Source organism: Callithrix jacchus, chromosome 12 (assembly GCF_049354715.1).
Source record: "Callithrix jacchus isolate 240 chromosome 12, calJac240_pri, whole genome shotgun sequence".
Classification (NCBI taxonomy): domain Eukaryota; kingdom Metazoa; phylum Chordata; class Mammalia; order Primates; family Cebidae; genus Callithrix; species Callithrix jacchus.
In genome coordinates this window covers 19,603,697-19,623,137 of record NC_133513.1, presented here as the reverse complement: position 1 = coordinate 19,623,137, position 19,441 = coordinate 19,603,697, and the positions used below count along the sequence as shown (strand labels likewise).

At 45.2% G+C, this 19,441-nt stretch overlaps 1 protein-coding gene across 1 annotated transcript in view; it reads right to left on the bottom strand.

Moving 5' to 3' along the window:
• Nucleotides 1-19,441, bottom strand: part of XYLT1 (xylosyltransferase 1) — a 376,528-nt gene that overhangs the window by 68,822 nt on the left and 288,265 nt on the right. The window lies entirely within an intron of this gene.

Genomic DNA, 19,441 nt, shown 5'->3' with positions numbered 1-19,441 from the left:
AGCTCTAAAATTCTAGCTGATATGGAAACTGGTACCAGAAGTGGGGTAACGAATGCTGAGCTGGTGAAAACAAGAGATCTACTACAGCTTAGGTAACTTAGCACACAGAATGCTAGAATGTCAGCTCTTATTATCATTATTTTTACTATGACTTCTCCAGGACTAGAGTCTACACTGTGCCAGGAGTAGGATACAGCAAGGATCTCTAACTCCCAGAACTCTGAGATTGGGTCAGTTTGAATTTCAGCCCCGAGGCGAGACTGAACTTGAAGGACAGTTGATACTGTCACCAAGCAGCTCATTCTCCTTGGGCAGCTTGCCACGTTCACTAGCCTGTCTGTATTGGAACAAGGTCAAAATGCATTGCAACACAGACAGGAAGTCACACACACCATGAAAAAACAAACACTGTGGCTTCTGCAACAGAGAGAGAGAGATTCTGAAGGATCAGGACATGCTGTGTCCCATATATTCTTTATCCATAGATTTCCAAGTTACTTGTTTATCTCAGAGGGCTGATGAGAAATTCAAAAAGATTTTAAACAGATTTTTTTTTTTTTTTAAACAGAGGACACAGGCCTTGAAGTAACTTGATGGTTCCTGGGCAAAGAAAACTTCAGAAATGATTTAAATGAGAAGTTATCATATAGATCATCAGTTTTAATTTGCGTCTGGGGGAACTCCAGGTTGGGGCTGGGCAGCTGGGGCCTCAAGACATCTCAGTTGAGGCTTCTTTACCGAGGATTCACTCCCACCTGTGTTGAGTGAAATTTCAATTGAGCAAAAATAGTTTAATAGACTAAAAATGCAAGTTCGAAAATCATTTTTAAAATGGCCGATTTAATTTCCAGTTCTCTTTTGGGAGAGGGCAGGGGCTGGCATCTTACCCAACAATAGAACTGGCTGAGCTCTGTCCTCAGTAACGGCCCAATCTTGGACAGATGACAGTTTTTCTGAACAGCACCATTGCCTTTATAATAACAGAGATCACAATATGACACGCTTTGTGGAGTTGTTCTGAGGTTAGAAGGAATGATGTCAGGTTAAGCTGTTAGCAGGGGTAGTTGGTGTACAGAAAACACTTAGTAAGTATTAGCTGTTACTCTTGCAGCTGTAAATTACATTTCTTTTCCCCTCCTTTTTTCCCTCCCTTCAATTTCTCTTTCCTTTTCCTTTCTCCTGTTATTTCCTTTCCCTTGCCCCTCTTTCCTTTCTCTTCCTACATCCTGCCTACTCAATCTTTGGAATTACTTGACGTTTTCTAAACGTTCTGTACAATTTCATAACTCTGAGATTCTTCAAGCTCTATTAGCTTTCCAGGTAAATAAGATTTCCCACTTCTTCAGCAAGTCAGGCCTTGCCATTAATGTTTGCTAAGCATCTTCCTATGTGCCAAAGACTGTGTTCATTTCTCACCTGAGATACAAATTCTGCTTTTTCAACTGCTAGGTATCACTTGCACTTGTATGCGCCCATTTCAATGAAGACACTTAATTCTGGGTATTGTTTGACTTGGTGTGAGCTGGTACCTTCTGTTTCTTGGGTAAAAACTATTCATTTACAGATATTTATTTATTTTCCCAGAGAGGTATTGACGCAGGGGCAATACCTGAGTCCTACTTCTCCTGTGTTCCTCTGGTGACTGATAGTGTTTTACTAACCAAAATAACAAAATTAGTAACGAATGTCATCTGGGATCTGCTCACATAAACGTTGTTGGGAAGTTGCTGATACAAGTTCCTTGGTCACCGATGAATTATTTTCAGTGCTGGGTCTCTGCATATTTAAATGGCTGCATTGTAAAAACAGGATTGTATTATAAAGTGTCAAACAGGACATGTGGTAGATGAAGGCAGATATGTGCACACCATTCTGTCTCCACGTACTCATTCAGCAAACATTTATGTTACAACTCCTATGAGTCAGGTGCTGTTTCAGATGCTGGAGAAACAGTGAAGATGAAGACCAAGTCCCTGTGAGGATGGAGCCTTGCTGTTCCGAGGCATCTGTGTATATCCTGGATTAGCTTCTCTCTACACATTAAGAGTCATACTAGTCACATACTTCTTTGCAGGAATCAAGAACACAGGCACTCTGCCCACTTCCTGTGTTGTGTGGCTCAGATGAAGAACCTCAGTTGAGCAAGGCTTGGCTAGCACAATGTCTGACATGGTACAGTTACTCAATGCACACAGGGACAAAGGTTGAATGCAATCTCCAAGGCTGTGCCAGCTTCCTGAAATGGAATTCACAAACTCAGAATTCCTCTCATGCTAAGGCGGATACATCAGCAGATCCAGCTGAGATGAGCCCAACATAGTGGTAGCTTGCTGTGCCACTGTTCTGCCATTATTCTGCTGTGCCACTGTTCTGCTGTGCCACTGTTCTGCCACTGTTCTGCGGAAACACCATTCAGCAAAAGGTGAAATCGGTTTAAAGTTCACCTCTACTCCTTCCTTGTGATTTCTTTATTCCCACGAGCCTCAGTTTCCTTGTCTGAGTTGGGCGAAGCTTTGATGAGATCACGGGTGTGGAAGACTCAATCCAGTGCCTGCCACAAGTAATCGCTTGATTATCTGGTAGCTCTCGTTATGTATGCGGATCTGAGTAAGGGAGAAGCGGGGTAGGCTTCCCCAGGCTGCAATGTGCAGTCACCAAAGGTTTTCCCAGGGAAGCTATGGTTCTCAGGATGCTGATGGACCCAAGAGTTAAGAGACCAAACCAAGACCAACCTCTCTGTGATTGGTTCCCTGCTGGCTCTCAAAAGGCTAGCCAAAAAAAAAACTGAAAGAAAGATATACCTCTACAGAAGCTGAAATCCCTCTCTTTTTCTACTTTATCTTATTACTTCTTCCCTTCTTAAGTAGCTGAACAACATATGTTAAGAGTCATTGTGATTCTGCAAAGAATGGAAAACAGGTGTTCAAACAAAACTTGTACATGATATTCATAGCTGCACTCTTCACAATAGCCCAAAGTGGAAACAACCCAAATGTCCATCACCTGCTAAATGGATAAGCCAAATGAGGTCTATCCAGACAATGGGATATTATTCAGCCCTGGAATGAGATGAGGCACTGATATAAGCTACAACACGGATGAACCTTGAAAACATTATGCAAAGTGAAAGAAGCCAGACGTGAAATACCACACGTTGTATGATTCCATTTCTACGAAATATTCAGAGTCGGCAAATCCACAGAAACAGAAAGCAGATCGGGGGTTGTCAGGGGTTGGGGATCAGAGGGGAATGAGGACTGATGGTCTCATGGGCACAGGTTTTCCTTCTGAGGTGACTAAAATGTCTGGAACTAGATAGTGATGACGGTTATGCACCATTGTGAACGTATTAAGTGTCACTAATTTCAATTGTATGTTACTTTTTTTGCATATTTAATATAATTTGTTTTTTGAGATGAGGCCTCACTCTGGTGCCCAGGCTAGAGTGCAGTGGCATGATCTCTGCTCACTGCAACCTCCATCTCCCGGGTTCAAGCGATTCTCCCACCTCAGCCTCTCAAGTAGCTGGGATTACAGGTGTGTGCCACCACATCTGGCGAATTTTTTTATATTTTTAATAGAGATGGGATTCCACCGTGTTGGTCAGGCTGTTCTTGAATTCCTGATCTCAAGTCATCTGCCCTCCTTGGCTTTCCAAAGTGCTGGGATTACGCGCATGCACCACCACACCCAGCCAACATATTTTTAGGTTATTTATTACTTATGTTATTTTTATGCCCCGATAAAAATATGCCAGTTGAACCCCCAAATTTTAAACTGAGATAAACAACAACAGCTTCAAGGGGGTGGGGGGCTTGGGAGGGATAGCATTAGGAGAAATACCTAATGTAGATGACGGGGTAATGGATGCAGCAAACCACCATGGCAGGTGTATACCTGTGTCACAAACCTGCATATTCTGCACATGTGCCCCATAATTAAAAAATCTACAATAATAACCATGCTTGGTATATCATACCTATTCTACACACACCATCCACCTAATCCTCACAACCACCCTAAAAAAGGCAGCAGTAGCTCCATTTTACAATGGGACAAACTTCTTAAAACTTGGATAACTCGTCTAATAATCGTGACGGTATCAGTAACCACTATTGGGTTTAAGTTACTTGTTGTTACATATTGACTCAGTTTGCCTTCTCAGTAGCATCGTGATGGAGATATTATCATTATCACGCATTTTACAGAGGAAGATGAACAGAGAGGCTGAGCGACGTGTCCTAGGTGAGACAGTCCACAGGTAACAGAAACAGGCATTTGAACTCAGAGCCTACATAGATCACCACCGGAGCCCACAGGATACCAGGCTTGGTCATGGAATCTGGGGGGAATGTGGACACCTGCAAAACTTACCTCCCTGTCCTCTCTCATGGAAAATGGGAACAGACTAGCTATCTGCTATGTGACACCAAGAGATTACATGGGATTCAGACCTTCTCGCGGGCTGGTGGAAGCCAGCATACAGCCAGAATGTCCTTCTGGCCCGCCACACTCCCAGACACAGATCCTGGATGTTTGTGTAAGCACCTCCAGCTGATATGGAGGAGCAGCTGAGCCAACCTTAGGATTTATGAGAACCTACCACGGCTCACTGTCCTTTTGAAATAAACTCTCCAGCTCTTTGAAATGTTTTCCATTTTCATGATGGTAAAATCTGAAAATGCCTCTAGCTGAAAAGGCGTAAGTAAAGACAAAACCCCTCCACTGGTCCTCAATCCAGGAATAAGCCCAGCGACAATTTTAATAAATATGGAATGCAAAAAATGCAATGAAATATCAGTGACTCTCCTGCCACTTAGGAATAGAGGACCACAGTCACTGCTGCCAGAGTGATATTAAGTGGGACAAACACTACGTGCTCACTTGCTCCTTCATGCCTTACTAGTGCTTACTGAGCTCTTACTATGTGCCAGGCAGTGTACCAGGAATGAGAGACACAGTGGTGAGCGAAACACATGTCACCTCTGCATCTGCAGAACTATCAACTGGACAGCTTGGGTCCCCATCACTGTCACCATTTCTTGAGCACTTTCCTGGGTCAGACAAGGTGCTGCACATTTCACAGTTTAATCGTCACAGTAAAGGCTGAGGCAGGTAACTGATAGTTCCCATTTTACAAATGAGACAATTGAGGCAGAGAGAGGTTAAGCAACTTGCCCAAGGTCACGTGGCCAGGAAACAGAATAGCTGGAAATCGATCTCAGGCTCTGCTGCCTCCCCAAGTGCACACTTCGAACTGCTTTGCTACACTGGCCTCATGGCCTGAGCCCTGAAAAATTCCTGACAAACAGCATAAGGAGGTGTGTGGGTTCAGTTCCAGATCCAGCTTACAGCGTCTCTCCAGGAAACCTGGGGCCACGAAGCCTAAGAATAAGGTATGATGCAGAAAGGCTCAACACCAAGAGAAAATAATAGCAATGAAACAACAGGCAGCATTTAGCCTGCTGGAAAGTAATTACCTGAGCTGTAATATACATATCCACTAGCAGGAAATATGAGCTATCATGTTTCCCCTCCTCCAGCAGGCTGGTACAGTTCTCTACTTTTTTTTTTTTAAATATAACTTTTTTTTTTTTTTTTTTTTGAGACGGAGTTTCGCTCTTGTTACCCAGGCTGGAGTGCAATGGCGTGATCTCGGCTCACCGCAATCTCCGCCTCCTGGGCTCAGGCAATTCTCCTGCCTCAGCCTCCTGAGTAGCTGGGATTACAGGCACGTGCCACCATGCCCAGCTAATTTTTTGTATTTTTAGTAGAGAAGGGGTTTCACCACGTTGACCAGGATGGTCTCGATCTCTTGACCTCGTGATCCACCTGCCTCGGCCTCCGAAAGTGCTGGGATTACAGGCGTGAGCCACCGTGCCCGGCCTTAAATATAACTTTCTTTTTCCCACTGCCAAGCAAGTGATTAGAAACTTAAGCAATCTCATCATGATGTTTTCTTTTTATTATTATTTATTATACTTTAAGTTCTAGGGTACATGTGCAGAATGTGCAGGTTTGTTACACAGGTATACATGTGCTATGGTGGTTTGCTGCATCCATTAGCCTGTCCTCTACATTAGGTATTTTTCCTAATGCCATCCCTCCCCTAGCACCCCATCCACCAGATAAGCCCCAGTGTGCTGTGTCTATGTGTTCTCATTGTTCAGCACCCACTTATGAGTGAAAACATGAGGTGTCTGGTTTTCTGTTCTTGTGTTAGTTTGCTGAGAATAATGGTTTCCAGGTTCATCCATGTCCCTCCAAAGGACATGAACTCATCCCTTTTTTATGGCTGCATAGTATTCCATGGTGTATATGTGCCACATTTTCTTTATCTAGTCTATCACTGATGTGCATTTAGGTTGGTTCCAAGTCTTTGCAATTATGAACAGTGCAGGAAACTTTTCAAAGGTTGCCCATTGCTTATGGGATAAACTTGGGTTCCTTAACCTGGCTCTCAGTGTAACACACGGTCTGGCCTCCATCTGCCTCTCTGGCCTCATTCTATTGGCTTATCCCCTTGCCACACCCTGTCCATGTAAGACTCTTTTCATTTGCTGCAGAAGCCGTGTTCTCTCCTGCCTCAGGGCCTTTGTGCATACAGCCCCTGCTGCTTGCAATGCTCGCCACCCACTTTTTTCCACCCAGTTAATTCTTCCTCTTCTTTCAACTCTCAGCAAAGCACTGGGCAGAGGGGACTGAAGCTTGCTGCCCATGGTAGGTCTACCTCCTCTGCCCATCTCCTTACTAGTTTTACCTAAAGGGAGGGGGAACTGACGGTGGGATTACTTAGTGTCAGACAGATTTTTTGAGACGTGGTTATGGGATGGGTACTTCTCCAGAGAAGCTTGCCCTGGTCCTTTAGAAGAGAAGGGGTTATATGCATGTCTGCTTCCTGTACTATATGCACGTAAATTTCTTTCCTGACAATGTCATGAAGATGTCATTATTTAATGGCTTAATCTGTATATTCCTCAAAGGCAGCAATGTTAATAGTGCTATTGGTGGCCATAAACCTAGGTCGTGGCAAATGTCTGGCATACAGTAGGTTTCCAACAAGCATGTGTTGACTGTCTAGAACGTATGAATGAATGAACAAATTCACAGTGAGGCCCTACAGCTGTTAGTTCATTAAAATGTACTTTGTGGACATCACCCTGGTTAAAAATCTCTCTCCCCCAGAACTGGCATTGCAAACTAAGACAGACTTCCGAGATAAGGGGAGCCCAGACACATCCAGGCAGAGAGTCGACAGAAAACCAGACACACAGGATCAACTGGATTTATAGAAAGTACTACAGGAACACGTGTCCAGTCACTCTGGGAAATCTTTGAGAATCGCCGGGCATTTAGGCATTAGTCAGCAACTTGCCTGGTCAACCGAGGAAAGATAAATGAGTCCTGTGCTTTTAGCTGGGAAGCAGAAAGCTGGGGTAGGTGAGGAAATCAATGAGTCTCAGGATTCAATGACATTAACCTTTTTGATTCAGATTGTTGAAGGTGGTGCGGGGTGAATTACGGTGCTAATGAGGACCAGGCATTTATGCTGGGCTTAGGCAGAGAAGGCTGGGTGGTAACAAAATACAGTATGCTCTGGCAGACAGGAACTCTGTGGGGCTGGAGAGCTATGGAGGACTGTGTGCAAGTTGTCTCCTCTTGACTGCCCCTGGCCAGGCAACACTGATGCGTGAGCTGTGTTTCATGTGCTCTGTGCCAGCTCAAGATCAGAAATGGCACATTATGTAGGTTTGGGGAACATAAAATAAAAGGAGGCTGCTGTTTAATAAAGGGTTCAGCTACACAGGACTGGGTGGAAATCAAGGTGAAGGCCTAGGGGAGGTAGACCAGAAGGCCTTGGGGATCTCTACCACTCATTCTCTATCCAGGGTCTGGAAGTCTGAAGCACTTGAGGTGATTCAGATTCAATGCCACCTGGGTTGACAGGATTGTCTAATGAAGCAAAAGCCATGCCTAGGAAGATGCGTGAGTGGGTTGGCACTAAATTTGAAAGATCTGAGATGTATGTGTTCTGGGCAAGACCATGATCTGAAACTGGGGAGATGTGGCAGAACAATCAAGTGCAAACTATAGTCTGCCACCTGTTTTTATAAAGAAAATTTTACTGGAATGCAGTCATGCCCATTCATTTACATACTGTCTATGGCTGCCTTAGTGTTATAATGGCAGAGTTTCATCATCACGAAAGTTCATATATGCACCGCAAAACCTAAAATATTTACTTTTTTAAAACTATACTTTAGGTTCTGGTGTATATGTGCAAAAACTCTGAGGCTGGGCATGGTGGCTCATACCTGTAATCACAGCACTTTGCGAGGTTGAGGTAGGCAGATGGCTTGAGCCTAGGAGTTTGAGACCAGCCTGGGCAACATGGCAAAACCCTGTCTCTAGAAAAAATACAAAACTTAGCCAGGTGTGATGGCATGGGCCTGTAATCCCAGCTACTCAGGAGGCTGAGATGGGAAGACTACTTGAGTCCGGGAGGTTGAGGCTTCAGTGAGCCATGACTGTGCCACTGCACTGCAGCCTAGGCAACAGAATGAGACCCTGTCTCAAAAAAAAAAAAAAGTTTGTTGAATGAATGGAGCTGGAGGCTTTTATCCTAAGTAAACTAACAAAGAAACAGAAAACAAAACACCATATATTTTCACTTGTAGGTGGGGGCTAAACATTAAGTACACAGACACAAAGAAGGAAAGAGCAGGCAGGGCGCAGCAGCTTATACCTGTAATCCCAGCACTTTGGGAGGCTGAGGCGGGTGGATCAAGAGATCAGTAGTTCGAGACCTGTCTGGCCAACGTGGTGAAACCTTGTCTCTACTAAAAACACAAAAATTCACTTGGTGTGGTGGCATGCACTAGTAATCCCAGCTATTCAGGAGGCTGAGGCAGGAGAATCACTTGAACCCAGGAGGTGGAGGTTGCAGTGAGCTGAAATCATGCCACTGCACTCCAGCCTGGGCAACAGAGAAAGACTCTGTCTCAACAACCACCACCACCACCAGCAAAAAAAAAAAAAAAAAAAAAAGAGGGAACAGCAGACACCAGGATCTCTACTTGAGAAGAGGGAGAATGAGGATGGAAAAACTACCTATCAGGCACTCTGCTTATCACCTGAATGATGAAATAATCTGTGCACCAAACCCCAGGACACACAATTTACCTACGTAACAAACCTATACCTGTACCCCTGAATTGCAAATAAAAGCAAAAAATTAAGTTTGTTGATCCCTCACCTGATACCCCTCTTTTTTGGGGGTCACAGTCTTCCTCACCACTATTTGGCATATCCATCTGGCTGAAGTGTATTCCTGACCCACCCTATCCTGGTTCCACGCTGAGGTCTTCCCGGTGCTCATTTCCCACACTGCTGTGGGACCCGCTCACTCACCTACTGTCTGTTTCTCTAATGTGTATGGAGGGCACACGACAGTGCTGTGCTTTCTTCACTGCTGTATTCCTAACCCCCTGGAAAAAAGCTGGAGCAGAGCAGGCACTCAGTCAGTACTTGCTGAATGACTGAAGAACCACTTACCCCTTGTATTGTTGCCTTGTTAATATTTTCTCATTTAAATCAACTTTTAATTTTATTTTTCTTTTGAGATGGAGTCTGGCTCTGTCACTCAGGCTGCAGTGCAGTGGCAGGACCTCAGCTCACTGCAACCTCTGCCTCCCAGGTTCAAGCAATTCCCTGCCTCAGCCTCGCAAGTAGCTGGGAGTACAGGTCTACTAAAAGGTCAAAAATAAACACCCAACTTATTTTTGACCTTTTAGTAGAGATGGGGTTTCACCATCTTGGCCAGGCTGGTCTTGAACTCCTAACTTTGTGATCCACCTGCTTCAGCCTCCCAAAGTGCTGGGATTACAGGCGTGAGCCAACATGCCAGGCCTTTTTAATTATTATTTATTTTTTATTTTTAAGGAAACTTCAGCTTCCAAAATCTGGGGCTGGACATTTTCATATTCCCTTCTATGTGTTAAAACAGATAAACATGGATATTGTCAAAGACTCTCCTGCATTTCTCTTTAAATCATCTTGCATACTGAAAGCAGCCCACGGGCCATACTTGGGAGGCCCTGGCTCGTTGTTAAGAACATTGGTGGGTTTGAGCTCCACTGAGCTCCACTTCTGGGTGGCTGAGCATGTGCTCATGTCCCTTTTCCTGCAAATGAGAACAATGAAGGTCCCATCTCACCAGCTGGCTGAGAGATTAAAGGAGGCCATGGGAGAAGCGCTTAGCACCTGTGCAGACTCAGTGACAGAGAACTCTCAAGGGCAGGGCCATCACCCGGTCGCTCAGTTCATGACAAAACAGTGCCCTTGGTACCACAGCCATTGCTGTCATGAAGCCTGTCTGAGACACTACCCCAATTCCTGAACTGTTCCACCACAACCCAGCCAAGCAATTTGGATTAATCGGTCTATTTAGCTGTAGGTGTCCAGAGAATGCATTGTTTAAAGTAACTTGTTAGAAACTTCCCCAGGGTGGCAAACTTTTAAACACAGATTGACTCTGTAATCAAAAATTGCTTCTGCTTGGCCTTAAACCAGATTCCAGCAGCCCGAAGAGCATCATTAGATTGAGAGAGGGTGGCAATGTTTGTGCCCCTGGCTCGGTTTGCCAAGTAATGCTGACTGATGAATACAATTAAACTATACCGAGGAGAATCCCTTCCTGGAGGACAAAGGACACAGGAGCTGGGCGGTGGCTTTTAGGGGCACAGTGTTCATTCCTTCTCCATAAGGGAACAATCACCAGTGTGGGATTCTCCTTCACCCCCCACAGTGGCAGAACTGACCAGTACTATCAAATGGCCTTCCCCTTCCCATTATCCACTTGGGATGAACCGGTCTTATAGGCAGTGGGCCAAGGCCAGAATCTAGGTTCTAAAGCTGCTCATTCTGACCTGCATGGGCCTGCTTCACTCAAGCTGGGTGGGAGTGGGAGGGGGCAGCCAGGGAGTCTCATGAACCATGGAGACTCTGCTTACTGCTTTGGCTTCTGTTCCATGATTATTCCCTAGGCAGCTGACCTGCTCAGATGTCCAAATCACTTTCTGACATTGCCTAGGGTCACCGAAGGTTGGGGGCAGAGGTAGGCCACTTGAGCCTGGGGATGGGGTGATGGTGGGTGAGACTGGGAATTGGAAGGAAGTTTCCCACTTGAAACTTCAGGTAGATTGCAGTTGCATTCAAAAAGTAACTGGAGAAACTGACTTGATTTTCCAAAGTAAGTGGAGAAATGAACTCGAGAAATGGAATATGATGTTTCACTTCATTGGGGTAGAGAAGGCCAATAAACAAGAGGGTAGTCTTCAAACAGCCTTGCAGCAGGGAGGGGCTCTGGGGGCCCAAGCACAGACAAAGACGATTCAGCTCAAGACAACCACCTTCCTCACTCTCACCATGACTGGACTTCCTCAAAGGCAGGTGCCCCCTGCCCCATCTGCACTTCTGTGTTAGTACAAGGTATAGAGACATAAAATATAAGAGGAGCAAAGGAGAGTAAGGAAAGTGACCACACAAAAGGCCAGACCATGTTTTTGTCCAGAATTAATAGCTACACAGGATTACTAATTATCATTGTCATCACTACCATCATCAGCAAAAATTTTCCTTGTTAAAAAAAATGCTCAGTTCTGGATTAGGTCCTGTGTTCCACTATCTCTCATGCTTCTAACCATCCTATGAGGAAAGTGCTCTGGGGAGGGCACTCTAGCCTGCTGTCCATGGCAGGGTCTCCTCTGCCCATCTCTCTCCTACATTTACCCAAAGGGAGGAGGAACTGAGGGTAGGATCACTTAGTGTTGGAGAGGTTGCTACAGACATGGTTATTAGTGGGCTAGATAACTGTTCTGTGAACCTTTCCTCCCCGCAAAATGAATCGTACTTTTTAAAATGTTTCCTGCCTCAGGCGTGGGTAGTACTTAAGCCTCTTGGGGCCAAGACCAGTTACACCAACTACTTGATGCAATGGGTGAGTACAGTAAGCTAAGGTCTCCCTGGTGGACTCAACCATCTCTCCCCGCTTTGTACCCATCGGCATGACAGCATCCTGGTCCCAATGTTTTGATGGTGAGAAGACAGAGAGGAGGTCACACAGAAGTGCCAGACCTGACCCAGCTGTCATCATAGAGCTAGAAATAAAGCAGTACCTAGAGTCCCACCTGCCTATTCTTTTACTGTTCCCTGTTGGGTATCATGGTCATCCCCTTCTACAGGTGAGAGTATGGAGACTCACAAAGATTGGATTTGTTGCCTGAAAGCATACAGCTCTCATACAGGGGATGAGGACAGGTACGTTGGTCTGCAAGGGCTGCCGTAACAAGACACTATAGACTGGATGGGTTAAACAACAGATTTATGTTCTCACAGTTCTGGAAACTGGGAAGTCCAAAGTGCATGCCAATTTGATTCTGGTGAGGGCTCTCTTCCTGGCTTGCAGAAGGCCACCTTCTTGCTCTGTCCTTACGTGGCAGAGAAAGAGAGAACCAGCTCTCTGCTGTCTCTTATAAAGAAGGACACCACTTCTACAGGATCAGGCCTCCAAACTTATGATCTCATTTAACCTTAATTACCTCTTATAGGCCCCATCTCCAAGTACAGGGATTAGGGCCTCAACATACGAATTTTAGGCAGGCACGGTTCAGTCTGTAGCAACAGGATTCAAATCCAGTCAGGCTGACACTGCATGGCCTCTTTTACATCCTAATGGACTGACTTGATGGTGCACAACACGCCAGCATTGCTTTGGTTTTGCTTTGAAACAATTAGGCTTATGTGGGGGATGGAGGAGGACAGAAGCCATTCCTTTCTAATTATGCTTGCATTAGGCTAATATTTAAATAAATGAAAATTCCACTGGGCACCACCAGTTAGCCAGTTAGGGGAGAGATACGGAGGGTCTGAGGTCCAATGGGAAGAAGATTACAAAAGATTTTGAAAGCTGATGCTGTCCTTGCTAATGCAGGACAGTTGGTTCCTAGGTCTATGATTAGAGCACACAGTCAGAGCAGCTCAGATCTTCCATTAGTCAGAGAAAGAAAGAACCCATCTTCCAGATGGGTCTACACTGGCTTTGGCAGCCACATCGTAGTGTTTGCATCCTTGCGTGACTGGCTTTCCCTCTCTGGGGTCAACCACTAATGTTACACACTGCATAAAGCATGGTGAACTTGAGGGTCAGCTTAGCCTGCTTTCAAATCCCAGCTTGGCCATAACCCAGTCATGTGGCTTTGGGCAAGTCACGTGAACACTGAGTCTTGGTGCTGTTCTATACGTTATCTTACCAGGATGCCATGGGGACTGAAACAGAAAGTCGGGGAGCAATTTGGCAGTTGTCTAAACATTAGGTGACTCGATCTCAGGTTCTGATGAACCCTGCTCATCTCTTGATTCTTAGACAACCGTGTCTCCTGGATTCTCATCCAGATACAGAAACCAAGGATTTAGATGGGGGAGAAATGAGTGGGAGAGCTTTGCCCCAGAACTATCCAGCAGGTGAAATGATGACCTGCTGGCAAAAAACTCAGGTCCTTTCCTCTCTGCCCCTGCTCCCTGTGATGAAAGAAGCATGTGTTTAAATCCTGGCTCCAATCCCCACTGGTTGTGAGACACTGGGAAAATTCCTTTACTTCTCACAGCCTTGGTTTCTTCATCGGTGAAGTGGGATGCAGTAACAATGTCTACCTTCTGGGATTGTTGTGAGAATTAAATGAGATAATACATGGAAATCACTTGGCCTAGAATCCCACACACAGTAAGTGGTCAAGAAATGTTAATAACATGATTAGCTACTGAAGTGTGTTACGTCTTAAAGGGCTTCCCCGGGCATCTACTTTGAGGGGCTACTACTGACCACTCACCATGCCGGACAATGACTCAGGGTGGCACAAGGGAGAGAAAACACTTGAGTAATAATAAGAAGAATCACAGAGTCTGTCTGTACACCTGATGACTGGACCTAAACTCTGTTGCTTGGGTCCTGTACTGAGCCAAATCTTTGAACTATTCAATTTTTAAAAAGGTAGAAATGCTCCTCCCTTATCCCACTTTTAATACATGCAATTACTCCAGATTGCCCTTGAAAATAATCTTCTTCACCTGCAGTTAGATGTAAGGAACAGGCGAGGGAAGAATAATAATCTCTACAATAAAGACTACCCACATTATGGACCACCCCGGGCTCTCATCCAAATTCCCAGGATGCACTTGGACCATCCCAGCATGAGCACCATCCATACTCTTGGCCACTGGAGAAAAGCTACATAAAAGAGGGCCTTTTTTCTTCTTTCTTCTTCTTCTTTTTTTTTTTTTTTTTTGGCCAAGAAGAAAAAATGCTCAATGCACTGGGCAGGAAGATGCCAGGGTTGGAAAAGTCCCATCTATGGACACAGAGCGCTGCTGCCAAGAGGAACGAGAATTGTGAGATCTGGAGAAGGGGGTATTCGGAAGAAAACACCTTGCAACATTCAATGCGTGGTCATTCTGCGATCCGGTGAGAATATCAAATTGGCAGAGGATAGAGACCACATTTATTTCTGTACTCTTTAGCCAGGACTCTCTTTTGTTTTGGCAACAGTAGTATCATTCTCTCTACAGGAAGTGATTGTACCCCAAGTTATCAATGTAAGGCTCACAATGGCAGGGTTTTAATTTAACTTTAAATTAAAATCAGATCAAATTTAAAATTTAGTCCCTCAGTCTCACAAGCCATGTTTCAAGCTCTCAATGGCCACCTGCAGCTAATGGCTACCACAGTGGATGGCAGTTACAGAACATTTCCATCACCCCAGAAAGTTCCACTGGATAGTGCTGGTCTAGACCATTGCCTAATATCCAGCAGAATCTCAATGAGCATTTGTTTGATGAATGAATGAATGAATGACCAAAGTGCTCTATTCTCTGCTGGCCAAAGAATGGATACATGACTCAAGAGAGAACCATCACATTATTTTTCTCCAGGACTCTAATCTTATTTTTCAGTTGTGAAAGAATGAGGAAACAAACAACAAACAAAATTCCAAGCAAACAAACTACACAGCTAAAAGTTAATTAAGCCAAATGATGGTGTCCCCTGGGTGAAAGAGTCCTATCAGTTCCTGCCTTTTACACTGATTTGTTCTGACCTCCACCACATCTTTCCCAGAAAGTCCTAAGCCCATAGACCACTCTTGGCTTTCTGCAGTACCTTGGTTTTTATGAGAACTCTGAGAACTCTAGGCTCACTCTACTTGTCGACAGATGCTTTGGGTCAGTCCTGGCAATAAAAAAGGTTAAAGAGCTGTCTAGCCTAAAATACAGCTCAGGAGACCCAGAACAATGGGAAGGAGAAAAGCAAACTGCATTTCTGCAAAAGCAGGAGTGTCTGCTCCGTCAGCCTGAAAAGTAACAGGACTGAGGATATGTTTATTTTGCTACCAGAGGCAAACAAAACTGTTAATGGCATAATTACTGGCGTGTTTCTTGTCTCCTTGTGACCAACGCCCGAGCAGATACACCCTTTCAGACTCACACATTATCTGGGTGGAGCTTTCGTTGGATGGCTTCAAACCCAGGAACTTTGGGGTCTCAGGAAGCAGGGTGTATGTCTCTGAACATCCCCAAGAACAAAAGTGGTTTGGATGCTGGGAAAGCAGAAGGCAGGGGACATCTGAGGGCTGGACCACCAGATACGCCTTCCCATGAAGTACCGAAGCTAAGATTTTCCAACACAGCATGTAGCTTATTTTTTTCTCTATGTGACAGATGTTTGTCTCTCTCTCCCTAAATCAGTGGATTTCAATTCTCGCCAGTACAATCACCTGCAGGGTGGGGGGCACTTAAAATATATATAGATTCTTGGCTGGGCACAGTGGCTCACACCTGTAATCCCAGCACTCAGGGAGGCTGAGGTGAGCAGATCACTTGAGGTCAGGAGTCTGAGACCTGCTCAGACAACAGGGTGAAACCATGTCTCTACTAAAAACACAAAAATTAGCCAGGTGTTGTGGAGGGTGCCTGTAATCCCAGCTACTTGGGAGGCAGGAGAGTCACTTGAAGTGTGAGGTGGAAGCTGCAGTGAGCTGAGAGTGCACCACACTCCAGCCTGGGCAACAGTGAAGGCTCCATCTCAAATGTATGTGTGCATGTGTGTATACATATATACACACGAGACTGAATATATACATATATACATACATACGCACACATACATATACACATCTATATATACATGAGACTGAATGAATGATTCTTGGCATCCACAAGGAGTTTATATTTAGTTGATCTGGAATGGAACTCTGGATTTCTTTTTTTTTTTATTTTTTATTTTTGAGATGGAGTTTTGCTCTTGTTATCCAGGCTAGAGTGTTAATGGCACAGTCTTGGCTGACTGCAATCTCTGCCTCCTGGATTCAAGTGATTCTCCTGCCTCAGCCTCCCAAGTAGCTGGGATTATAGGCACGTGCCACCATGCCCAGCTAATTTTGTAGTTTTAGTAAAGACAGGGTTTCACCATGTTGGTCAGGCTGGTCTCGAACTCCTGACCTCAGGTGATCTGTCTACCTCAGCCTCCCAAAGTGTTGGGATTAGAAGTGTGAGCCACTACACTGGCTATATTTTATCTTTTTTTTTTTTTTTTTTTTTAACAAAAAAACAGAAAGGGGTTTCCATTTGTATTCTTTCTCACATTCACTCAGCCCACGTCTTCCCCTAATTCTGTGGCTGTGCCCCTCTTGGCTTATGATCAGCTTTCTTCAGACCTGCTCTCCTAAGACCCTTGTATCTAATGCTTGCTTCCCCGTGCTCTGCTCTAGCCCCTGCTGAAATTCTCTGTGAGTCTCCTGAACGAGGCTGTTTTGCAAAAGTGTGGGGTTCTGGTCCCCAAACAGAAGGTGGCTGCCTGGCTCTGTGTGACTGAAAGACTAAATGGCTGCTTGGAAGCAGCATCTTATGGCATCTAGGCACCTGCTTCTGCCCGGAGGGTTGGAGAATAGGGGGCTCTGGGGATGTGGCTCTGGGGTCAGCAGAAGCAACTGTTTGCTATCTGGCCTCCCCACTCCCATTAGGCCCCACTCTAACTATTCTCCTGCGGCAGCTGGTATGAGCTCTCAATATGGAAACTACTGTGACTCTCCCCTAAAACCTCACGGTTCACAGACTGAGGCTGTAATGACCCAACAGGTCATCTCAAGTGCCCACATGGGCTCGCCTCAACCTACCTCATTTGTAGGAAGGCAAACCCTTGCCTCTTATGTTTCAGCCATGGTTGCCTTCTTTCACATCATCAGACGTGCCAGGGTCCCATGCTACCCCTCTTCCTGGAGTGCCTGCCTGGGACCCCCTCACACTTCTCCTAGCTGAATTCCTACCAAGGATCTATGTCTCAGTTCACAGGCTACCTCCTCAGGGAAGCCATGCAAGCCCTCAATCCCTGTGAGATTCATCTGCTCAGTGCTCATAGATCCTTTATTCCTTTTTTCAGAATGTTTGCCTGACTTTGCCATGTGGTTACTCCTATGATCACTGTGATTAATGCCTGCCTCCGTCCTGTTAATAACCATGGCTATCACATGCATAACCCTCACTGTGTGCTAAGCACTTTACATACATGGACTAAATTAACCCTCGAAGCAACTCTATATCGTGGTGCCATTATTATGCCTCCATTTTACAGATGACGTAACTGAGGCATGGAGGCATTAAGTGATTCTCCCAAGTCCAACTTCACACAGCTAGTAAATAAAGAAGCTGGGATTTGGACCCAGGTGGACTGGCTCCAGCCTGCATCCTTGACCGCTATGATGGGGGCAGGCCTGGATATGTTTTTCCTCACCTTTGAGTACCTACTGCTTAGCACAGTGTCTAATACATAGTAGGTTCTCAATAAATAGTTTTTGGGTGAATGGGCAAAGTCAGAACAAGCCCCATTTCCTGCACTCATCTGTGGGTGTAGAGAAGTATCTTCACTGAGCTGACCTAGACACTCTCCTTCCAAACACACCCCAAGATTGTCATCAGAAGGGGCTTGGTGTTGAGAGGAGGAAGAAGGGAAAGAGGGAAGTTTGTACCTCATACTCTAGGCCTCCACATTTCCATCTTCAATCTGAATGTTCCCTAGTCAGTGAGAGTCACTGGGAGTTTCTTTCCTGTTCAGCTGAGGTCCCGGGTCTAGCATAGGCAGAGAAGATCTGGGGTGAAGGGGGAGGGCCACCAGGCCAATATGCTCATATCTACAATCCCCCATGGCCAAGAAGTCATCAGGGCTTGCTTAACAAGAGTCCTCTAGCATCACTGCTGGGCAAAGTCCCATATGATGGAGCCATATCTCCTTAAACCAGATGAGGTCCTCATTTCAGGGCACACAGCACAGATGCAACATGGCCAGGAGACAGGGGCTTTGGGAAGCTCTTCAGAATCCTGGGTATACTGACTGATGACTGGATAAGCAGATTGTTGTACAAGCATACCAATATTAGCCATAAAAAGGAGTGAAGTACTGCTAGATGCCGTGATGCAGATGAACCTCAAAAGTAATAAACTACGTGAAAGAAGCAGGTCACCAAATGTCATATACTATATAATTGCATTCATATAAAATGCCTAGAATAGGCTGGGCATGGTGGCTTATGCCTGTAATCCCAGCACTTTAGGAAGCGGAGGCGGGCGGATCACCTGAGGTCAGCAATTTGAGACCAGCCTAACCAACATGGTGAAATGCCGTCTCTATTAAAAATACAATTAGCCAGGTGTGGTAGCACATGCCTGTAATCCCAGGTACTTGGGAGGCTGAGGCAGGAGAACTGCTTGAACTCGAGAGGCAGAGGTTGCAGTGAGCTGAGATTGCGTCACTGCACTCCAGCCTGGGCAACAATAGCAAGGCTCTGTCTCAAAAAAAAAAAAAAAAAAAAAAAAAAAAAAAAAAAAAAGATCACGAATAGGCAAATCAAGTCCACAGATACACAAAGGAGATGAGTTGTTGCCAGGGACCAAGGAGAGGTTTTTGGGAAGTGACTGCTTAATGGATACAGGGTTTTCTTTTGGGATGATGAAAATGTTTAGGATTAGAGAGAGGGTATGGTTCTCTGACAACATGAATGTACTGAATGCCACTGAACAACTGAAAATGGGTAATTTTTTGTTATATAAATTTCACGTCAGTTTCAAAAAGCAGAATCCTGGTTCTGCCCTTTACTGGCCGTATCCTTGGGGTCAAGTTTCTTAACATCTCAGTGCCTCAGTTTCTTCATCTGAGAAACGGGGATATCAAGAGTGCATACTTGAGAGTTGCTGTCAAAACTTCGTCAACGGGCTTGTCCAGTCTGCCTGATTTTGTTGTTTTGTTTTTCGTTTTGGGCTTTCAGCAGCCTGAAGCCATGGTTTTTGGTCTGCCTCCAGCAGTGAGTGGAAAAGGGGGATGAGGAAGGGGCTTTGCTGGCCC